The following is a 24762-nucleotide window of genomic DNA, read 5'->3' on the forward strand; positions in this document are numbered from 1 at the left end:
ACGTATGTTTAGTCATTCGGTAAAATGATTGAAATACAGAATCATCATGACCGGTCGGTGGCCGAGTTGACATCGCGCTTGGGTCCCACTCAGGCGTAGTGTGTTCAATTCCTCGGTTGGCTAAGTCCTCCATCACAACACAAGCAAAATTTTAAGCTTTCTGTGATGGTAGTAGGAGATTTTCAAATATTGTCAGGTTATTCGTAACCCGGGAATGTTAGTCTTTCTTTAAAAAAAAAAAAAATCTTCTGATAACTCTCCGGCAGCAACAAACAATCTACAATTTATATTTATTTCGATGTATGGATGAATCCAGTACTTTCTTCGCCTGTTTCGTCGTCTTCTAATAAAATTGTATGCTATAATCACTTCATCGTCATCACTTGACATTTTCACAACAAAAGACGTGCTTTCTCGATGCTAGTTGAAAGAAAACTGAGACGTTTTGTAACGTGACTGACTATTGCATGAAGCAGCGTGGACATAACAAATATGCAAAATACGCCTATCTTCATTTGTAGGTTACATGCATCATACAAAAGAAGACTGTGTGGACAGTGGGCCTAAGTACTCCGCTATTGGAGAATGAGTCGCCAAAAGAAGGTACTAAATGCGAGATCGCTGCTGTGTTCGCTTCCGACAAGCACATTCAAATACTTGGTGAGAATGTGCTGGAGGACTGGAGACAGATATACCATGGTATCCCCGATTGGTGTATGTTGTGAAGGTGACAGGAGTGGGGAAGGAAAAGAGATGAGGAAGAGGTAGGTTGGCTTATTTAGATCTGGTCAATAAACACAGGCAAAGCCATTTTAAGCAACCAGGGAATCTTATTCATATTGCATATGAATTCACCCATCGGGCAATTTCGGGAGGTATTCTTCACAGACAAAAAACACCCGTAGTCTTTTTTGGGGATAATATCTTCCAGCCTGACACGGTCTTGCAAAAGTTGCGCTATCTCATTATGTATCACGGTAAGATAAATGATTTAAGCAGTATTAGAAAGAGAGAAAATCATGCTTTCAGTTTACATACTAAATTTAACTGTAGACGCTCCTCAACATTTTGAAATAATTATACGAAACAACATTTAGCATTTGAAAAATATTTGCCAAGGCCTGAAATTTTTTTCATAATAATACATTTTTTTATGTAAAACGAAAAAAGTGAAAATAATTTTTCTTTTAATAATATCTTTGTCTAATTCGAATGTTTTTAGTTTTGTGTAAAGTGGCAATCACAGTTTACACGGTGAAAAACATCGGTAAGCGACATTTAAAACTACATCTTTGTTTGCGTTCAAAATGTAAATATTTATAACTGCGTATGATGATTTGTAATATTAACATCTGAAAGAGTCTTTAATCTGCTTTCAAAAACTCTATTTTATTTGGAAATACGTTCAAAAACAGCGAATTTATCTGGAATCGAATGTGAAGTGAAAATGTTTTCCGCGCAATCTGCATTCTTACTACACTCAAGAGAAGTACAGGGTTTTCCAATAAGAGGTGTTATTTTGATATTTAATGGTAAAAGATCAATGGTTTCGTTGCTTGTGTGGCACGTAGCGCCCTCTTGTTAAAAATAAACGTTGTTCAGATCAATACTATCCATTTCCGGCCATAAAAAATCATTAATCATCTCTCGGTAGCGCAATCTATTCACCGTAACTGTTGCTCCAGCCTCATTTTAGAAAAAGTAAGGTCCAATGACTCCGCCGGACCATAAACCGTACCAAACAGTCACACGTTGATGATAGAGAGGCTTTTCAACAATAACTCTTGGGTTTACCGAGCCCCAGATAGGACAATTTTGCTTGTTGACGAAGCCACCGAGGTGGAAATGAGCCTCATCACTCAAGATGATTTGCATTTGATTCACTCAAGTGAATTTTAATAATTTCAATGCGTTGTTGAAGCGTGCATTGTTCCATTTGTATTAATGGCGTAGTTTTTACTTGTCAAATGTTAAAAAATGACAGCTTCAAATGTAACATATACCGAAATAGCGGGCTATTCAAAATAACACCTCTTATTGGAAAACCCTGTACATTGTAAAATGTTAGAGGCTTTGTTTCAATTATTAATCATTATTACGCATTCCCTTTACACAATGATCGATTTAAACGGCTCAAGGACCATTAGGCAATTTGCTCCAGTTGAAGCAGCTAATTCCACTGCTAACACGAGTGGTAATAATTATTATTCACCAAACTTGTACACAACACAAGAGATAGATTATGCCCTCAAATTATCTGCACTTAACTATTAGTACCTACTAACAACTCACTGGTTTGGAATTACAAACCGTTTCTGCGTCGTGCACGATCTGATTATGAAGGTAATCTCACTGAACAGAAAATTCATAGAATGAGATCCATAAACAATATAGACAAGGGAGATTGTCTACTATTATTTGTATCAGCGCAGAGCCGTAAATAAAAGAAATTAATGTGTTTACTATTGTCACCGAGCAACAAATGTTTTTAATAAAAAACAAATGAAAATTACCCAATGATTTTTCTATGTTCCTGGTATTTTGTTTTTGTCGGCAGGTTCACGTTGAGTCGTTTATTTATTTGGTATATATTTTTTAATGTATAACAAGGAACTCTTGTCCCTTTTTAATCATTAATTTCAATCAGATTTTTTTTTACGAATGATGATTTAAAATTTAAAATTTTTCGGGTCACCCAAAATTGCACAAAATTTATGGAGGTGTGACGTCACCAATAACCAAAAAGCATTATTTTCAACCGGCGCTCTATTTTGTATGGGAGTTTTTTTATTTTTTTTATTCTTAATTAATCCGATTTTAACATTGAAGAAAACTAGGTAAAATTTTGGCATCTCATCACTAATTTTATTATATTGAACCAAAGTACAAAAATACATCTATGACCGCATCCGATAAACAATTTACCGGTGTTTTAAAAACCTAAATTACTACGAAAGAAAAATACATTGCAGACAATAGATATATTATATACGTAGACAGATTGTGTCTAGAATCAGCAGATTCAGTCCTACCAACCAAACGGTGTGCCTTAACGTGGTTGTGTCTCATTCGTTTTTAGATGATGATTTATTAAGTTTACGTATAATAATACCTAATATTTATTTAAGGACATTTTATTTTATGAACTTTTAGAAATGTCAAGTAATACGATTATCCAAATCTCATAATATCTTAAATGGATATTCATTAAATAATATGATACCGGTGTCACAAATTCCTGACATTAGCGATTTAACCAATAAGGCTTTAAAGATGCTTGGCTTCCTTTCAGGAACGCTCTACATTTCATAAGTTAGAAGTCAAGTGGAATATAATTCACCTGTTTGGTCCCCTTTGTATAAAGTCCACTCTAACAATATTGAACGAGTTCAGAACAAATTTCTTAGGTACAAAAATTTTAAGCTCAAAATTCCAATCGAATACATTAATTTTGTCAGTTCAATGAATCAATTGAACCTAATAACGCTGTCTGACAAGAGAATTATGTCAGATCTGGTTGTTTTACACAAAGTCATTAATAACTTAATTGACAGCCCTGCCATCGTCGCCGATATAAAATTCCATGTACTCACTAGGAACACAAGATAAAATGTAACATTCTTCTGTAATACATACACAACCAACTATCAGACACTCACTAACCAATAGGATACAAGATCTGAGCAACAAGTTTGGGTGTAGGTACTAATGATATATTTAATGACACCATTTATAGAACTAAGCGTAATCTATACTAGAACTTCGTTGTGATGCTGTGAGACTGAAGGTAGTGGGGAGGGGAAAGAGATGGGGAAGAGGAAGATGGGTAAATACGGATATTCAGATCTGGTCACCAAACACGGCCATAGCCATTTCAAGCGACGTTTCAATTCTGAATGCTGGTCTTACACAGGGCAATATTGAGAGTATCTTTCACTCTGGCACGTGCCCAAATATACTTTTTTTATACATATTATTTTAAATGGGTATATTGTGGAAAAACACAAATTAATCATTAAAATTTACTTGTGGACTCCGGCCTCCTAGGAGAGAGCATTAACCCTCGACCACAGGGGTCGTAAATTAAAAAAAAATGTCTGAGCTTGGTCTTAAAGTCAACTAAAATATAAATCTGTTTAAACATTATGTATACCATCGACCACGGAGGCCATTGATGAAGATGAATAATTGACCTTACTTCTTGCGAACAGAAATATTGTTAACGTACTTCTAAAGTTATCAGTGGATATGTTATTATTAATTGAAGACAAGCCGGGTGGTTGGTACTGAGGGAGATTTAAACCTAATATCAGTTAAGTGTTCAGTAACTTATCATATCTAAGGATGAATTAACTCGCTTGAAAATAATTTATAGTACATAATGTGTAATATTTCGATTCACAGTATCAAAACTGATGACGACAATGTTACATTGATAATCTAGAAGTTGATAGGTTCACTAAATTCACTATTTTCATAGTGGAAGATTCTCTCAGAATCGCAAAGGTGCTTTACTATTGAACCGTGTTTAGTGACCAGATCTGGATAGCTAGGAACTTCCCCATCTTCATCTTCCCCACTACTCTCAGCCTTACAATATACCGCAATTGGGGATGCTATAGTCTCACCGGCTCCAGATGGTTGGGAGCAATTGGGACACTCACCTAAAAAAAAAACACGTAGGTACACGGTTGACACTTGTCTCGTGAAAACGGGTCACTTGTAAGATTTGCCGGCTGCTGTGTTTCTTCCCTCCTACAACATGGGTGTCTTCAAGACCAATGTTTACTTCTTTCTCCACTCAAAAAGACTCTCCACACAACATCCCCAGAGATGAAATGATGAACTGAGGGAAATTATTTTCCTCGTGGCCTTCTGAGGGAATTTAATTTTATAAATATAATAACAACACAACGGGGGTTTTGGAATGAGTACTCCACACTAGCGACCAAATTCTTGTAAAAAATAGGTAGATACTTTTGGTGTGTGTATGTATATATATATTCAATCTAAGAATACCTTTATTAATTTAAATTTTTATATATTTATTTGATAACTAGCTGACGTGTACCCGTCGGTTTGGAGTAAGTTTTAGAGGTTGTGAATTCTCGAAAACTGTAATGAATTAAAAAAGTTTACGGGTGTCCTCGATTTCTTCTACAGGGTTTTCCAATAAGAGGTGTTATTTTGATATTCAAAGAAAATGGCCACTTTTTAATATAAATGATCAAATGTTTATTTTATTTTAAAGAAGAAAGTATGCCGTTAATAGTGAAAAATAACATCAGTCAAATTACCACCACGACCACGCCTACAGGACCATATCATTTTCATGAAATTTTCCATAATCAAATCGCAAAGTGGCTGCCTTATGTCCTCTATAGCCTCACGAATTCCATCTTTGAGGTCTTGGATCGACGCTGGGCTGTTGACGCAGACCCCTTCTCTTTCACGTGGCCCCAAAGGAAGAAGTCGCAAGGTGTTAAATCACAAGATCTTGGTGGCCAATTGTGATCACCTCTTCGAGAGATAACACGGTCCGGAAACTTTTCCCGTAAAAGATCAATGGTTTTGTTGCTTGTGTGTCACGTAGCGCCGTTTTGTTGAAAGTAATCGTTGTCCAGATCAATATCATCCAATTCCGGCCATAAAAAAACATTAATCATCTCTCGATAGCGCAATCCATTCACAAATAACACCTCTTATTGGAGAACCCTATATTATTCACTTCCACTTTCTCCTTACACCCATTTCTTCGTTAACCACTAACGCCACATTTTACCAAACATTACAAGTATTTGATTCAATTTATCATGCCATGTCTTCCTCGGGCCAATCCGACTTTTTTTTACCACTCAATTCATGTAGTATAGTGAAATCCACATTGTTACAGTTAACTAATTAAATTATATTATTATTCGATAGAATTTAATTCGACTCCGTTCCTCCGAAAGCGTTAAGTCTTCCCCGACGTTTTATACGATTAAAATCAATCTTTGAACACTCCTGACACTAATAAGAAAAGATTATGAAATTTTCAGTTTGTAGGGCACAAACAAACAAAAGTTCATTTGTGTATAAGATATCGGAAATTGAATTAACCACGTATCTTTTGATTTTAACGCAAATTGCACGAACAGATAGGCAGACATTTGTAATTATTTTAGTATTTAATTAATTATTGTATCCTGATTCGTCCCAATTACAATCCAGTCTACAGCCTAAATTAATTCAAGAAAACGTGCCCTGAATTATTTGTAATTTAATTTGAATCTATTTCGAACCAAATAACGTTAATATCTTTGTTATCCGTAATTTGTGTCTTGTAGATTCTAAACACGAGACCAGATTACAGTAAACAAACTCGCTTCACACAAACTAACTAAATCATATTTAGCATTTTACAAATATTATTCGAGCTATTTTAGTACTAAGGAAATGTTAAGCGCGCTTAGAGCAAAATTTTTGACTTTGGAATTCAGAATGAGAAAATTTAAAAATACGAACAATGTTAATTATTTTAATCCCCAGTTTTTGTGAATAACCTATTTATTTGATGGACAATTAGCATTATTTAAATTTTTGTTTACAAGTTAATGGATTCTTTTTAACCGTCGTTTCTCGCCCGTTCAAGAGTTTGATTATATTTTAAGCACAAACGGTCATGGTGAATTCAACTGTATTTATTAGTAATTTTTGGAATAGATATATCTTCATTTTGTCTAAATCTTGTGTTGTGCGTGTGATCGAACTTTTGTTTATATATGGAATCCGAAAATAGATTTTGGCATACAATCTAAACCATAATATCCTACGAACAGGTAATATATTAACTGATTCAATTAATATTTGATATCTTTTCCTTGTGCATAAATACTTTTGCTTACCAAAAGCTTAGTCATAGAGTTCTGGATTGTTTGAATATAACCTATATCTGTCTTGCACGTTGTTCCGTATCTGATTCCGCTAGTGGCAAATAGATTTTTAACGCACTTATAGGCATGAAATATTTAATTTTGTAAATTAGCTCCGCAATAGCTCGTAGACCCTTACAAATATTACTTATGCGAATATCCCATTTAATGTGCGTGTCTACAGTTAATATCAAAATATACATACGTTTGTATCAGTTCAATGGTTCCACATTTACAGGGCTGTGTAAAATTGTGTATACACCCATATATATACATTATAATATACCTGTACAAGCTGTTGAAAGAATACAAAAAAAATCTTACATTTTATAGATTTTAAAATGGGTATTCCAGCAATTATGTTGAACTATAAAACTCTGTTAAATTAAATGAATATCCTCAAATTGTTAGACAGAAGAATTTTCACTGACTTATAAAATTCTAAATGATTTAGTTGATACTCCGGTATTGTTAGAATTGATAAGCTTTCAGATTCCACAACATAATACTAGAAGTCAGGATTTATTTGAGTTGCGAAAATCTGGGACTAACTACCAAATGTATTCCTCTCTGCCCAGAATACTAATGGAGGGAAACAATTATACCAAGTCAGTGGACATCTTCAATCTATCTTTAAACAAATATAAAATTTTGTTAATGAAGCAATTCAGTTATGTACAATAAATAATGTATATTTATAAATATGCTCATGTAAAAGCCCCGAAAAAGGGCCTTAATAAATAAATAAACAAATAAATGTATGTGATTTTATTATAGGCGATATGGTATATTTGGCATGTGCAGATCGTGTATGCATTAATTTAGTTTTTTTGGAATTTATTATAAGGCCCGCATCATATGATCACTTCTGTGAGAAAAGAAAAGTAAGAGAAAAAATCGTGCTGCATGAGTTTTATTCCAATTGATAATTCTTCATGCGATATGACTACCGCCATATCATCAGCATAATTTAAAAATGCGCTATTTATTTACTAAGATATTATTTTCAATTACTAATTAACCAACCGTCTCCGCACGGGAGGATGGACCGCCAATCTACTCGGTCTTAGCACACAATCCTTGCCTCATTCATATTCATAGATTACCTAATACAAACTCTTCTATTATTCTGACTCTTGACATTTCCAATTACAATTATCTGTTTCTAATAAAAATCAAATGTGACGGGGATTTAACAATATAAGGACCGGATGGTGGCTGAGTTGACATCGCGTTTGGGTCCCACACAGGCGTTGTGTGTTTTATTCTTCGGCTGGCTAAGTCCTCCATCACAACACAAGCAACATTTTCCGCTTAGTGTGGTGGTAATAGGAGATTTTAAAATATTATCAGGTTATCCGTAACCCGGGAATATTTGTCTTTCTTTAAAAAAAAGGATTTCACACTGTGTTTTATGTTTTACTAGCTGGAATCCCGGTATTGCTCGGGTTTTACGTAGAGTTTTTCCAAATCTGATATGTAAAATAGCGGTAATTTTCCTCTTAGTTCACCAAGAAGTATCGAAATTATGCTTTAAGTGGTGGGGGTTTTGCGAGATCTCACGTAAATAGTTACCGTCCTCCTATTTTTAGGGTCAATATATATAAGTAATATTAATAATATATTATATATATATATATAAGTATTGTTATAAAACCGGGACCCCGTGAATCCCGGACTTTTGTCGGCACCGTAATCCCGGTGCTGCGCTTGTCTTAATCCTGGCATGGTGGGATTTTTATTGGTTTCACGACCATTGGAATACCTATTTTTACTGGCAGAATCTCCTTTATTGCAAAAAATCCTAATGAATTATGAACTATTCTAATAAAGATAATAAAATAGGGATTTTATATATAGATATTTTATATATTAGAGTTATTACTCTCAGTAACGCTGTGATGAAATACTAATTTTCGGAATCGCATTGTGCTATAAATATTTTTAGATATGTTTAGTGACCACATCTGATTCATTGACAACATTTTATTCAGTCTCACAACGTAACCCAATAAATTAAGGATGCCATAGTCCGTCTGGTTCCAGACAATAGGGAGCAGTTTAAACTCAAGTGTAGTAATTAAATAAAGAAAATAAATTCTCACGTTTGAATAATTTTTTTTAAAAGTTACCAATTTGGTTTCCATCGATACGGAACTAATTGGGAAATTCACTTTTAAAATAAAGTTAGAGGTTTTTTTCCCATCTTGTTAGGCTTTATCGAAAGACTTTGTGCCCTGCAAATGAATCTGTCAATCAAATTAATTTAAGCTTTTCTTTCATATTGCTCAAAGCGAGCTCTCTAGAAAGTTATGTATTATGCTACAATTTTCGAAAGAGTGGGTAAATTCTATTGAAATTACAAACAATGCCAGTTGGATTTTCTGTTCAAACCGCAGACTAAGGAAAAAAAATCTTCTTAGTTAAAGCATTTATTTGTTTCTACAGATAATAGAAACAAATTATCAATTGTTTTTGTGTTCAATTCGTAGAAAACTTTTGAATTTTTTTTATGTAAAACCATCTTAATAATCTTTGTATTAAGTTCTGCAAGTATTTTTTTTATTATTGTGACAGCTGTTTCGATGTTCGAGTCTAATTTCAAACAGTGGTTCTGTCTTAGGCCACGACTTATTTATATGATTTTGTTTAACCCCCGCCCAATTAAATTATTTATGATGTCTAAAATGATTTATTACCGGTTAGAAAGTAATTGTGACAATAGATTCTCTATTCTGTGGGGTTCTTTGAAATCTCATTAAATGGTTGTGTTTCTAATTGTTTAATAATGATGTGACTGCTTTTAGCTTTTAAACGTATTAAATTGTTTAGGTCGAGAAGTGGGGAATAAATATATTTCGTTACATTATTAATTAGTGTCATATTAGTTGTTAGTTTATTGATTTCCAATTGTTCAAGTAAATTTAATTTAAGACCCTTTATTTCTATATGTAAGGCTCGTTGTTGTCAAGCGGAACGTGATTATTCGTCAAAAGATGCTCTGCGAATTTCGAAAATGTTTTTGTTATTATTACATCAGCAAAAGAAAACGAAAAATTTGCGGTTGATAACGGATATGAGGCAAATTTCCTTACTAAAAGGTACCTAGAATTCCTTTTTGACTCATCATTCGATCTCTGTCTTGAAATCTGAACTCATTTTGAAATCGGTAACAGATATTTAAATAATATTTTTCACTTTCTCACTGTAATGTACTTACTACAGTACGTAATACCTATCATATTATTAAATACTTATAAATAGCTACAATAATTTACTGTGCACTCCTCTTCCAAACACTAGCTAACGATTCTATGGAAGAGTAGTATTCAAATCTCTTAATATGTAAAAACCCATCATCTTTCCTTTATTCATTTATTGAAACGATTCCTAAAAAAGTCTTGAAGGGTGAAAAATGTATAAGTTTCAAAGCACTTTAATATTTTTTATAGATAATTACTTTGAGAGCGGAAAATAATTGTGTGAACCTAAAAATTCCAGAGAAAACTGTATAAATTTCAATGCGCCAGAACTCATCGCTCTAGTGATTTTTTATTGTTTCAGATTAACAAAAATCTGTTAAAATAAAATCGACTTCGTAAAGCGTCCTGCGAAGTGATTTTTATTAATAAATTACTGAGTCTCAAACATTTTGTAACCATTACAAATTGATACTGCCGCGTGGGTTGAATTTTAATGCTAGGCTTCTTTATGATGTAAATTCTGTCATTCTAATTGGGCACTAAAGGTCAAAACTTGTGCCAGACAAATCAATATCCAGAAATGACCTGCCGCATGCCAGTACAAATAATAATAGTCAGTCCAACACTATACCTATAACCATATTATTATATATTGACCTATAGGTGGTCCATTCGATATATTATGAACTACAAATAGCAATGGGTAGGGCGGAGCAGACGCATTCAGTGCATAATATTTTGTGCAGTATTCAAATGATAATCTCGTATTAGAGCTGTCGATCTCGAAAACCGGGATGCAGTGAATCCCGGACTTTTGTCGGCACCGTAATCCCGGTGCTGCGCTTGTCTTAATCCCGGGATGGTGGGATTTTTATTGGTTTCACGACCTTTGGAATACCTTTTTTTACTGACAGAATTTCCTTTGTTGCACAAAATTCTAATGAATTATGAACTATTCTAATGAGAACAAGAAAATAGGGATATATAAAAATTTTATTAAACCATTCTTAAAAGTAAGGATAGTTTTACTGAAACCTGAATAAAATTTAGTAATTTGGATTGCGTATTTGGGTGTTTTAACAAACTCAACTCAATGGTTGCTGACATTTTGAAATCAGTCGAAGAAAATGTGTTTAAATTAGACATTGAAATCTTTCAGTAAGTCGATATAAATTTGTCTCTCCAAGAAAATTTAGACGAAGCGTTAAGTTAGTACAACTTCTGTTTTTGAATAATGATTTTAATAACATTTAAATTCCCGGTGCCATCACCGGGATCCCGGAGTTGAAAGATGCTAGCATTGTAATCCCTGTTCTGAAAAATTCCCGGTATTGATAGCCCTACTTCATACTGTTCGCTACACAATAACTGATAATGTGATATAATTTACATAGTTCAAAGCGGTTTGATGATTCCCTTAGCAGGTGATACCAGTCCAGTATAAAATAATCAACTGGAAAAATGTTAAATGCGCATAACGTAATGTGTATAGTATAAGGAGTGTGGGGGTTCATTCAACACTTTGTTTTGGATTTAAAATTACTTAAATAAATTAAGAATCACAATTCTGCCTTTAAATCCGATTCACTAACTCTAAAACTTGAATTTGCTTTGATTGTCACGGATCTGTGCTAGTATCTAAAAAATCCTTAAAATCATTCTGGCACGTGCTGTTATGTCCTGTATGTAATATGACATAATCATTTCCCTACCGTTATTCCGAAGTTAAAAATCAGATTTTCAGGTGTGTTTTGTTAATTACATATATCCTGGGTGTATCATCACAAACCTCAGTCATCACTCACTCGAACAAAGCTATCAGAAAAGTGGGAAAACCTGGAAATTTTATTTAAAGCAAACAAGGGGAAGTTTTACACCCTTTCACAAACTCACATTAAAAAAAAACCTTGATTTGGGTGATAAATTACGATTTTATATTGTGAGGATGGCGGGAGGGGAAGAGGACGGTGATGGGATTAGCAAGGTTAAGTTAGGAGGTGGCTGGGTTCAAATTAGGGTTAGATTAGGTTAGGTTGTAGATAGGTTAGGTTAGGTAAGGTTGTTGCTACGTTAGGTTAGGTTTATTGAAGTGGAAGTGAAAGGGATCCCCGAATAAGAAGCTGAAGGGGGTGCGGAGAGAATGGAGATGGGGATGATTGGAAACACCCCATTCTTCAGATATAGTCAATAAACACAGTTAAACTATTTGATTTTGTGTCGCTCTTTTCGCTTTAGAGTGAAAGGCACGATTTGTACAGGTTGTTTTATATATTTCAAAGTTAAAATTTCACGTTCTGTAGAGGTTATATTTAAGTTCTGTTATTATACCATTATTGATCAGTTTTTCATCTGAAATAATAACGGACCTTGAATAGTACTTGAAAAATAACTTTGAAATTAGATGAATTGTTCATATTATGTGAAGCAGACCGTCATTAATACCTGAATCATACCTGCCGAGTGCTCTGCCAAGTAATGCATTCGGCCAAGTGCTCGGCTGATGTGATCAGTATAGTCAGTATAGATTCGGGCGAAATAATAGTAATAATAATTGGATAATTTGTAGAGCGCCGTTTTTGTGAAAAATCACCTCAAGGGCACTGTACAATTTATTTCCTAGGATCTACATTTGTTATTTAGAAAAGATACCAAAACATACTTACCTGGCAAGTCACTTCCGACAAACACACTTATATTAAAAAGTTTATGCTTATAAAAGATAAAACTGCACGCAGAGGACACTATATCAAAAAAACACTGGTCATCGCATGACCTTAAGTCTGCTATAGTTTTTATTTTAATTTAACTGTATTTTAACTGTCTTAAAAAGCCTACAAATTGTTAGTTGTTATCATTTTTATTTATTTATTTTTAATTATTATTTTTATTTATTTTTAGTATTTTTTTTTTTTAACATTTTGTTAATTTAAATTGCCGTCGATTGGGAAAGTGGAGGTTTCTGAAATTATGGATATGACTGTCTGAAAAGGTGCGTTTTAAGTTTAGACCTAAATTCTGTCGAGTCTGCGATCATTCTCAAATCATGTGGCAGTCCATTCCAGGCTTTAGGTCCTGACACGGCGAAAGCACGCTCACCGAACTTAGTATCTGGTGTGCGCTTTGGTTCCTTCAACCTTCCGATAGCTGATGACGTTGCTGACCTAAGGGTTGACTTTCGGGAATTGGAATCTTCTGGAATACACAATTCTGATAAATAAGCCGGAGCCATTCCGTTAAGTGACTTAAATACCATCCAGCATACCTTGAACTGGATTCTTTCAGGACATTTGAACAGTGGATAGAGGCAAGGCCCAATCGGTCGAGTAAGTACCCCTTCCACCTGGACCTCAACTCGGTGCTTCACTCGCTCTTTACTCGGTCAGTGCGATCAGCAGAGTCAGTCAGTGAAAGAAAAAAAATATTTGAAAAAAAATAATTTTTGAGGGGTGTGACGTTTGTTGTTGTAAAACTCTCGTAATTTTTCTCTTTTCCTCCGTCGCGAAACCACGCTAACGGCACTTTAAACTAAACTCAATGAACTGACTCGCCCACTCCTCTTCTAGGTATGATAACCTCTACTCTCCAATAAGTTGGTGGGCCGAGTAACAAAGCGAGTTACTCGACCGAGCACTCGGTAGTTGTAATTCGGAATTAGTGAAATACCATCATTCGGAAAATAAACCTTGATTGAAATGATTTAGCCATGTACGAGTATAATATTGAAGAAAACTCCTCTGTGCTTCTGTAAAATTCTATTCTTCTACGAATTTCATTATTCTTTTCAATCTTCAATCTTCAAATACCTTTCCTGTATCTCTTAAAATCCTTCTCCATTTTTTCACAATATGTTTTTTCGACAACTCCCCCAATTTTTACACTTTTTATTCTACGTTATCATGGGACCAGAACACAGTGCACACTTACGGCAAAACTATGGGGAATAAAAATATTAAATATCCTTTCAGTCAAAAAACATACTAAGACTTCCCTTTGCACGTATGTACCTTTATGAATAAAGTTGAATTCCTTGAGCGGATTTTTGTATATTTTCATGTGAAAAAGAATCCCAGATTAATGTAGGTACATATATTTTACCATCATATTTTCAGCACATCTTAAATAAATAATTTCTAGGTACACATTTTACATTTATTTCGGCTTTCCAGTGAGTTTCATAAATATTTTTCTTATTGCGCTAAAGTTCCATTCCCGGCCATGAAAAATGTTTCTTCAACTTTAAAATGGAATAAAAAAGCAGACAATACGCCATATTGTTAATCCATTGATACTATTATTTACAGATATTTTACGTATCACCCTGGTGAAAGACTACCATTCAGAATCAAAACTACGTTTGAAATGTCTTTTGCCGTGTTCAGTGACCAGATCTGTTTTTTTTTAGTACCTACTTACAAATTTTTTATTTCACAGAAAATTTTGGATTTGATTACTTAAATAAGATAAAATGAGAAGCGTAAATTTAGCTACTATAGATCCACTGTTTACAAAACTACTAAATATACACACTAAATGCCTAAGGTATAACGAAGAATATATACCTACCTAATTCAGTCGGCTAAGAGCACTGAAATACGGGTAAAGTCGGGTAGTAAACCTAACCTATAAATATATGTGGACGTACGCTACACGATAGAAGGTTTAAATTTCAATTTAATAACCTATTTATTTCTACTCTAAGCGCTATCAGGGTCATTATATTTTGATCAATACGTCATAAATAATACCAACACGCCTGATACTTGAAACCTAAACCTTTGGTCAAGTTCAAACAGTTCAAATAAACATACACTAGTTATATTACTGAACAACTTTTTTCTGTATTGCTTAATTTAGATCGCACGTTTACAAACTTTTATTTTTACGTTGAACGATCGCAAAAGCATGTCATCATGTTTGATTAAAGAATTGGGCTTACTACCGTTGATGGCGCTTCGAAGTTCCTACCGGCTGCGCCAATTGTTATGTCTCTGCTTTACTTGTAGATTTCTGTGTTGGGAACTATTTGATAAAGTAAAAGGTTCTTTTACTATAATTGTGTTTATTTACGTAACAATTAATAAGTCTGGATTTAGCTACACTGTTCATTACCCGAGGGTTGGTAATTCTCTGTTTCTAGAAGCTTGTTGTCTGTCAATAATATCCCACAGGCAATTGCTACACTCTAGCAACATCTGCCGGACTTTGGAGTAAGCTTTATGACTAGTGCCATCTATCGCTTGAATTCCCAATTTATTACCATAAATCACAGTTTAGTTTAACAGATCTGAATGACAGGTATTTCCCAACCATGCTCTTCCTCCTTTAATTAATATTTACTCATCTCCTTGAACTAATTTAAGGAATCGGATAGGTAAAGCGTGTCTGATATCGGCAAAGAGGGAGATCAATGAATGTCAGGTGCAATTTGATGGAAGCACCCTCCCCAGTAAGGATTCATTAAAATGCTGTGAGTAAGTATATCAGACCGAAATTTGGAGGCCACCTCTATTGGAGGGCGGTCTATTATTAACAGACCGATTGCCATCGTTAATGCGCGGACGCAATGTGGGCATTCTAAGTCTGTTCTACAGATATTTCGGTGGAACCTGATCTAAGGAGCTAGTCGCATTGATCCGCGGTACACCGGTGCACGTGCGTGAAAATTGACGTACACTATCGGAACACCCATTCACAGTTGATGTTGGCATCATGTAAACGGGCCGCTTCTTCTGTTTTCCTCCTTCATATAATCCGGGCCTCTTCAAGACCCGCATTGATCAATCCCTTCTTACAGCCCCTACCTTAACCCGCCTCATAACGCTGTCCAACCGGGTGGCGTCATAGCTCCCCTGCCTTTACGTTTTCCAGGCGGGGGCGCTCTTGTAAGTTTCACATAAAAAGGTGTGTTTTTAACACTGAAACCTAGACACCAAAACTTGCATTAACAATCCCTAAAAACATTTCATAAAATATTATAGGCATTCATTCTATTCTATACCAATGTGTAAAAAAATGTGACATAAAACCTTCTTGTTTTCTAGGCCCCAATAGCAAAATTCAAATCAAAAAACGTTCCAAACTATTTCGACAAACTTTTTTGAAAATCTTGATACTATCGGTGATCACAAATACATTCAAACATGATTTATTTGTACACTCGTTGCTCGTTTTTCTCTAAAGGCTAATTCTCAGTGACGTTTTGCAGGGACAGTACTGTAGGAAGCGTATACATTTGCACCAATAAGTGTTTATTGATGGGTTTCAAAAAATACTATGCGTCCCCATAATAATTCTAAAAATCCTAGCGTTCGTTAAAAGTTTGGGAAATTGTCGCGGTTTCGTCCACACAACGCCCGCACAAGTTACTGAGCAGCTCCCAACTAGCAATTAAACAAGTTAACCCTCGAAAGCGATTTTGGGAGATATTTCTCTCTGCCTGATACGGACTCATGCTATTTCATTTTGTACTATGGTGGGAAATATAAGTAAATTAATACAAATCTCACTGATGTAGGTACTCCACACTGTCAGACAGGGACAGGTAGTTGGAAAAAGGGCTGCGTGGGGAAATGCAGGAACACATATTAAGGGGAGATGTTTACAGTTGCGTCAACGGTCACAATTGATTTCATACACTAACTTTCTTTTACCCGTTTTTTTTCATTACTATTTATTTGCTTGTTGGGAGAGGCTCACGTGTGTTATGCGGCCTGTCCGGAGAAAACTAATCTTATACAAGCAATCGTTTGCCTGTATGAGGGAGGCGTTACATGTGTTAGAATAGAACGGTGACTTGATGATGGTTGGGATCTGCTTGGTGCGTTGTGCGGGCGTCATGTTGTCGAAAACATTCAAGTAATGTGTAAGAAAATGTTGTAATTTTATCCCACTCCAAACAAATACTAAATTATTCAACAAATCTACGAAAGCTAAAATAGGTCTATTGTGATTATAATCGAGTTATTTGGAATTGGGTCAATAACTGTAATAATTTAGTTTTGGTGGGGGTCAGAAATGGCAAAACGAAACCGATGAATTATTTAAAATTTAGTGCCTACCGACTTACTTACCACTGAAGAGACAAACGATAGAAATGTGTTGTGAGTATCTTACTTTGGAAAAAACTTACCCAATGAATTTGCGTTAATTTAGTACCTACTCGTTATCGGTATAGACCAGAATTTTCTGTCTTACATAATATATTCCTCCATCTAAAAATTAAAATGAAATTCTTCGTAACACTGGCATCATTGCTTCCAAGTTCAAATATTTCAATATCATTGGCAATTACGAGATCAGTGGATGAAATATTCGAGGTTAAATTTAATATTACTTTGAAAACGATATTATCCAGATACTTCTAATATAAATTATTGGCCTTGATATAAAAGAAAACTTGTATATGTTAAAATAGAATTATTTTACTAAGAGGTGATTTTAAACATCAAATTAAGACATTAGAACATGTTTTATGTTTTGAATAAATTGTCATGATAAGACAAAATCGGTATCCATGACATATATTTATTTTATATTACAGAAACAAACAGTATATTGGTCACAGTGATAAAACAAAACAAACAGATATTAAATATTTCAAGGTTGGTATATACGTTTCCTTGTAATGTCTTATATGTGGTATGTATATTTTGTAATTATCGGGTGACATGTGTAGTGTATAGGTGTGTGTGTATGTGTGACTGTATATGTATATATACGCGCATTGGACAGGTTATATTATTGACATGATGCTACTTTTAAATTTGGGCAGTGAATCATAAAAAAAATCAATGTTAGAGTTTCGACAAATTTTACTGAACTGGCTGTACCCCACCACGCATCGCTGTTGCTCAGTCTGTCTGTGCAGATAGATAAACAATAGCGCGTATTTCGTTTGTCCAAAAGATGGCGCTGTTTTAAAAGAAAACAAGTTTTTACCAATATAATAAAAAACCAACGCGTATTTATATATAGATTTTTATAGCGCCCCTGAGAAGATTTCTCCCAAAAACGGCGCTATGCAAATTATCCAAATATTTTAGTGCCAGGAGAAAGATTCCTGTTCTTACTTAAGGATGACGAATTATCTTTAACCTTAAAATTATTAACGAATCTTCCGTTAACTACGATTCCAGTTCTCTTGGATGACGGCGAAAAATTCGTTAATTTTAAGGTTAGGTTAGGTTGCAATTCCTTATGATTAAGTAGAACCAGAATTTTCCCTAAGGAATCTATTTCATCACCAGTGTTGGGGGATGTTGTGTGTTGGAAGAAAGGATGAATAAATGTTGAGGATGGGGAGGATCGATAGTTTACCACCAAATCATTTATAATTTATACTTTCTTGACATTGCAATTATTTCTAAATCGATATATTGCTATCTTACCGTCTTGGAAAATAATATTTACCTTATCGAGGTGACGCGATCCAAATAGGACATTTTTTATGTGAAACCCATACAAGAGTCCCAATTGGTCGAAGCCTGTGTGCCTCACCGATTGAGGTATTTTGTGATGCTGAAGGAAGTGGAGAGGGTAGGAGATGGGTAAGAGGAAGGTTGGGAAGAATCTGACTATTCAGATTTGGTCACTAAACACGGCTAAAGCTATTTCAAGCAAAATTATTAATAACAAGAACATTAAATTGATGCATTCTACAAAAAATATTATTGGTTGCTGTACGAAGTAAAATATTCAAACTGTTCTAAAATTAAATTAGAAATGTTCGTGGCAAATACATAAACCAGACATAAAAAAGGGAACCATGTAGGTACTTATCATAGTTATGACAACACTGGATAATTCCACTAGACTGTATCCTTGTTTCAACATCAAAAGATTTTAATTTTCTCCATCATGGCACAGGCGACATTTTCTGCTTATTATTATTACCAGGCTTAGCCAAAAAGGTTCCACCGAAGCCAGAGTCAAGTTAGCCTCAGAAGTTGGGCGTACAGGTACTTATCATAGTTATGGCAATACTGGATTATTCCACTAGACGGTATCCTTGTTGCAACATCAAAAGATTTTAATTTTCTCCATCGTGGCACAGGCGACATTTTCTGCTTATAATTATTACCAGGCTCAGCTCAGGATGGAGGTTCCATCGAAGCCAGAGTCAAGTTAGCCTCTCAGAAGTTGGGTGTACTGTACACAACTGCCGACCCTGTGTAAATCGTAAGTGAGCCCATTATTGAATTTCGCAGCCATCTCTGGTCTCCAAGTCTAGCCCCAAAATACCAGAAAGAAACCCTGGATTATGTGCAGAAACGGGCGGTCCGTTTGAGAGATTCCCCATATCTCGACAAGCGGAGTGCAATCTTTAGAGTTTCGGAGTCCGGTAGGTATGCTTTCCTTGTTCTACTGTTCTACTGGTATTACAATGGAAGATCATTGATCCCTTTGGCACCGGTGCATAATTGGGAAAAACGCCAAACGCGCGTCCAACTTGTGTACACTGTTGACATTTGTCACATGAGAACGGGTCGCTTCTACGACTCGTTCTTAAGTTCAATAGCTAGCCTGTGGTACGATTTTCCATCCTCTGTGTTTCCTTCCCTCCTACAATATGGGTCTCTTCAAGACCCATGTTCACTCCTTTGTCTCCTAAAAAGACCCTCCCCACAGCATCCCCATAGATGACATAGGCCCTGAGGAAAATATTTCCAAGTTAATATCCTTTTGTGTGGAGTTAACGTAAAAAAATATTACCAATTGTTAATGACGAAATTTTGTTTAACTTTCCGAACGATAAAAATCAACATTTGCCCAAAATTAAAACATTTTTTTTTATGTGTTCAAATATTTCAGGATGATAAAAATCGACAGAATTTATTGGTTTGGCCTTAGGCGTATAAATTTGTAACTCGCGGCGTTTAAGTAACTTTTATTGAGAAAATACAGGTTTGGAAAATACAAATAGGTCTGCGACACAACCAACTGCAAAGTTAAAGATGTCACGCTGTTCGTATAACACCCTCTGCGGCCCGCAAACAAATCTAAAATTCACAAATGGACCTCCGACTATAAAGGTTGATCATCACTGCTTTTTAGGTATATATTTAATAATAGTGGTCCTAATATTGAGCCTTGGAGTACTCTTGATAAAATACTATTGACTTACCTACATATTATACTGCCTAAAAACAAAAGTCTTACTACAGTTTCGTATTATTACTTTATTGCCCTCTGCTATCGGAGGGTAGTTATCATCAGGGCAATCTTCATCATGTAGGCTGTAACCCGGAATAACTCTGCCGAACTAACAATAAATTTTATAAGAGACGTTAATTAGTTTCTGTTATTGGAAAAATAACATTAATCTTTGGACATAAACAACTTACAAACGACTCAAACTAAGACAATAACTTGGTCTGACCAGTGACAAACTTTCCACATCCAGTGAAACGATAATGATCATTCGCAAGCAATATAACTTGATAAGTTATAGCCAACTTTGAAAGTTTCTAAGTTACCAAGTAATCAGACACACTCAAGTATCAACCCTACGAAGATAATTAATTGCTTACGACTACAAGTAATAACGTTAATTATAAGTAATTGGAAAAAAAATACAATCATTATTTTGGAAATTAATGCAATTTGGTGTAACATCTTTTTTGAAGTTCCATTTTGTTGTAATTTTTTTAATGTACATATTAGAAAGTCAAACCTGTAGTTTCTTTTAAAAATAAAAGTTCTCATTAAACCTACGTAGTTTTCGCATTATTTGTTGGTTTTGAAATCAATGCTAAAATCATTTTTATAATCATTCTAGTTGCAAAAAAGATATTGTTTAAAAATTTCAGAAACAACTTTTGCAGTAATTATTTATCTTCAAATCTTCCTCTAGCGTCCTTGTTAATTCCATTTTTATTTTTTAATTTATTTTATCTATAATGAACAACAGATGGAGGAAAAAGAAAATACAAATTACAAAGAATAAATACCAACCGTCCTATAAGGTTAAAGAACTATATATATAAAATAAACAGTAAGTACCTGTGTAAAATAACAACAATAAAAAAACAAGAGATGGTAATAAGTTTGATTCATGTGAAGTCAGGTGAAAACAAGAGATTCGAGAAATTTAGTAAAGTGCTGGTAACCAACACCGCTGCCATAGGTCACCCCATATGGTTCGCTACATTTGGTGACTTAGCAAGGTGGTCCGGGTTCATGGGGTGAGGTTTATTATTTCAGATCTTGGTGGTAGATGCGTCTGCCCACCAGCTACGCGGTAAGCTAGACATGAAGAGGTAAGTTGAGGAGATCCTTTGACCTTTCCAACTATCTCGGACCATCGCCTTGTACCGCAGTGGGAGGTATGGATTTATATGTCCTTCACACTGATCCTTCCGATTCTTACCCACTTCTAATATCTTTTTCTTTCCCAGAAGTTTCCTTCCTTATCCTATCTTAAAAAAAAGATCCCATACACAGCACCACAGAGGGATAATTATTTGCCTCAGGGCCTCCCGTTAAATGAAATTAGAGCATGCAATAAAATAATTTAATTTTTTTAAATATTAAAGAAAGCCACCACGAAGGCTGTTGTAAAAAAACTAATTAAAAGTAGCATGAAAACACAGCGTGAAAAACAAAAATCTTTCGCTTTGTTTAGTCACAATAATTATTTTCCATCAACCAGCGTCAACACTTTCAGCTCCTTGTTACTGGAAACTCGTTAAAATTTAGAATTTCGCTTCACCAAAATGTAAATATGAGAATAAAAGTAAAATTAATTTAAATATTTCCATGCAAAATGAATATTTTAAAAGAAACAACTCGCTACTGGCGAGAAAACAAGAAATAATTAAATACAATAATTTTAAAATCTTTTCGGATCTTGATAAATGTAATGAATTAACTATTTAGGTAAACAAAATAAAATAAATTTCTATTAGGTATGAATTATTCATTTCTGCGACCTTTTTGAGTTCGTCTTACAGGGTTGAATCTTTTATATAACTTACAACACCCAATTTAACAAAAATCGAGGGTGTTGAAATATCAGAAGCCTTAGAGCGATTATTAGAATTTTAATAATAATAATAATAATAAATTCTTTATTCAATGCTGTATATGTATAGGATGCAAAATAATTCGATAGTTTAAAAGTCAAAAGTATCTCTAGTGCGTATGAGAGCATACCAAGAGCATACCAAGAGAATACCAAGAGCATACCAAGAGCATACCAAGAGCATACCAAGAGCACACAAAGAGCATACCAAGAGCATACTAAGAGCATACCAAGAGCATACCAAGAGCATACCAAGAGCATACCAAGAGCATACCAAGAGCATACCAAGAACATACCAAGAGCATACCAAGAGCATACCAAGAGCATACCAAGAGCATACCAAGAGCATACCAAGAGCATACCAAGAGCATACCAAGAGCATACCAAGAGCATACCAAGAGCATACCAAGAGCATACCAAGAGCATAAAATTATTGCTTTTAAGACACTTTCTTTAAAAAGTGGTGTGAATAGCATCTCTGCACTATTGTTACTTTTTGAAAACGTTTTTTGTTAGTCACTGGACAAAATTAATGTATTTTTGATCAGCTTTCTTTTTAGAGCACCTTAAGATCTACACGACGACGCACGAATAATTTAAGTAATTCTTTCCGTTGCTGAGTTATGACTGATTCTTTGGCCGCGCAGAGTGAATTTCAGCGCTTTTGCCTGACCCCCATCCCAGCTCTATGATATAAGTGCAGTAAATGTAACGGACAATGGTTTATTTTTTAATATACACGATTTTCCAATAAGAGGTGTTATTTTGAATAGCCCGCTATTTCGGTAGATGTTACTTTTGAAGGTGTCATTTTTTGACATTTGAAAAGTAAAAACTACGCCATTAATAAAAATGGAACGATACACGCTTCAACAACGCATTGAAATTATTAAAATTCACTTGAGTGAATCAAATGCAAATGATCTTGAGTGATGAGGCCCATTTCCACTTCGGTGGCTTCGTCAACAAGCAAAATTGTCGCATCTGGGGCTCAGAAAACCGAAGAGTTATTGTTGAAAAGCCTCTTTATCCTCAACATGTGACTGTTTGCTACGGTTTATGGTCCGGCGGAGTCATTGGACCTTACTTTTTCAAAAATGAGGCTGGAGCAACAGTTACGGTGAACGGATTGCGCTATCGAGAGATGATTAATGATTTTTTATGGCCGGAATTAGATGGTATTGATCTGGACAACGTTTAATTTCAACAAGACGGCGCTACATACCACACAAGCAACGAAACCATTGATCTTTTACGATTGAATATCAAAATAACACCTCTTATTGGAAAACCCTATACATGCTACTTGTCGCCACAACCCTTGGACTATGAGATATATTTAAATATTTGACTTTGGAGGGGACCACATGAGTATTTTTTTTTTCCAAACAAATAAATTAAAATATCTAAGGCGTCTAGATGAAATATTCGACAAGTCTTTTCCCGATTCGAGGAAGCCCGAGTACTTGTTTCTCTATTCTCGTAAGCGCAGTTTTGCTTGTATTATTTTTGGTAGTGTAGGGTGAGCTAGTTTGCGGCCTCGGTACCGATAACCGACATGAAACTGTCAACGCTATGTTGGAACGGCAAAGCGAGACAAGACGAACGGGCATTACGTCTTGACCCTTGGGCCAGATATTGAGCGTTTTATTTCCACGTTCGCGTGTTTGTGAAGACTTTTCTTACTTATTGCGTGTGGCTACTTCTAAAGTTGTTTTAGGGAATATTTCAGTGATAATCTTTCAAAATAGATGCCCGTTTCTCCATCGTTGTGCTTTTAAGTGTGTAATGTATTATAATAAGTTGGGTATTCAAGCGATAGATGGCACTAGTCAGAAAGTTCAAAATCCAGAGAAGGACAGATGTCGCTAGAGTGTAGCAATTGCCTGTGGGGTATCCTTGTCAGACTTCAAGCTTCTAGAAACAGAGAATTACCAACCCTCGGGTAATGAACAGTGTAGCTAAATCCAGACTTATATTTAAATTCTGCATTAATGCAACTTAAATACACGCAATTATTGTAAAGAACCTTTTACTTAATAAAAATGACACGATACACGCTTCAACAACGGATTGAAATTATTAAAATTCACGTGAATCAAATGCAAATCATCTTGAGTGATGACGCCCATTTCCACCTCGGTGGCTTCGTCAATAAGCAAAATTGTCGCATCTGGGGCTCGGAAAACCCAAGAGTTATTGTTGAAAAGCCTCTCTATTCTCAACGTGTGACTGTTTGGTGCGGTTTATGGTCCAGCGGAGTCATTGAACCTTACTTTTTCGAAATGAGGCTGGAGCAACAGTTACGGTGAATGGATTGCGCTATTGAGAGATGACTAATGATTTTTTATGGCCGGAATTTGATGGTATTGATCTGGACAACGTTTACTTTCAAGAAGAGAGCACTACGTGCCACACAAGCAACGAAACCATTGATCTTTTACGGGAAAAGTTTCTTTGAATATCAAAATAACACCTCTTATTGGAAAACCCTGTAGATGCGAATTTCGGTAAAAACTTATGTCACCAATTTACGAAACACCGTTTGACTCCCAGGCCCGAGACAGGCCGTTGAAATTGATTATCTGCTGAAGAAAGAATGTTGATATTTGAAAATATTTGT

The 24762-nt window shown here is 35.0% G+C and overlaps 1 protein-coding gene across 1 annotated transcript in view; it reads left to right on the forward strand.

Annotated features, from left to right (window-relative positions):
- Cbp53E (Calbindin 53E) overlaps positions 1 to 24762 on the forward strand; it is a 354004-nt gene that overhangs the window by 54584 nt on the left and 274658 nt on the right. The gene's annotated exons all lie outside the window — the stretch shown is intronic.

This window comes from Hesperophylax consimilis, chromosome 28 (assembly GCF_061612785.1).
Source record: "Hesperophylax consimilis isolate HC1 chromosome 28, BYU_Hcon_1.0, whole genome shotgun sequence".
In the NCBI taxonomy this organism is placed as follows: domain Eukaryota; kingdom Metazoa; phylum Arthropoda; class Insecta; order Trichoptera; family Limnephilidae; genus Hesperophylax; species Hesperophylax consimilis.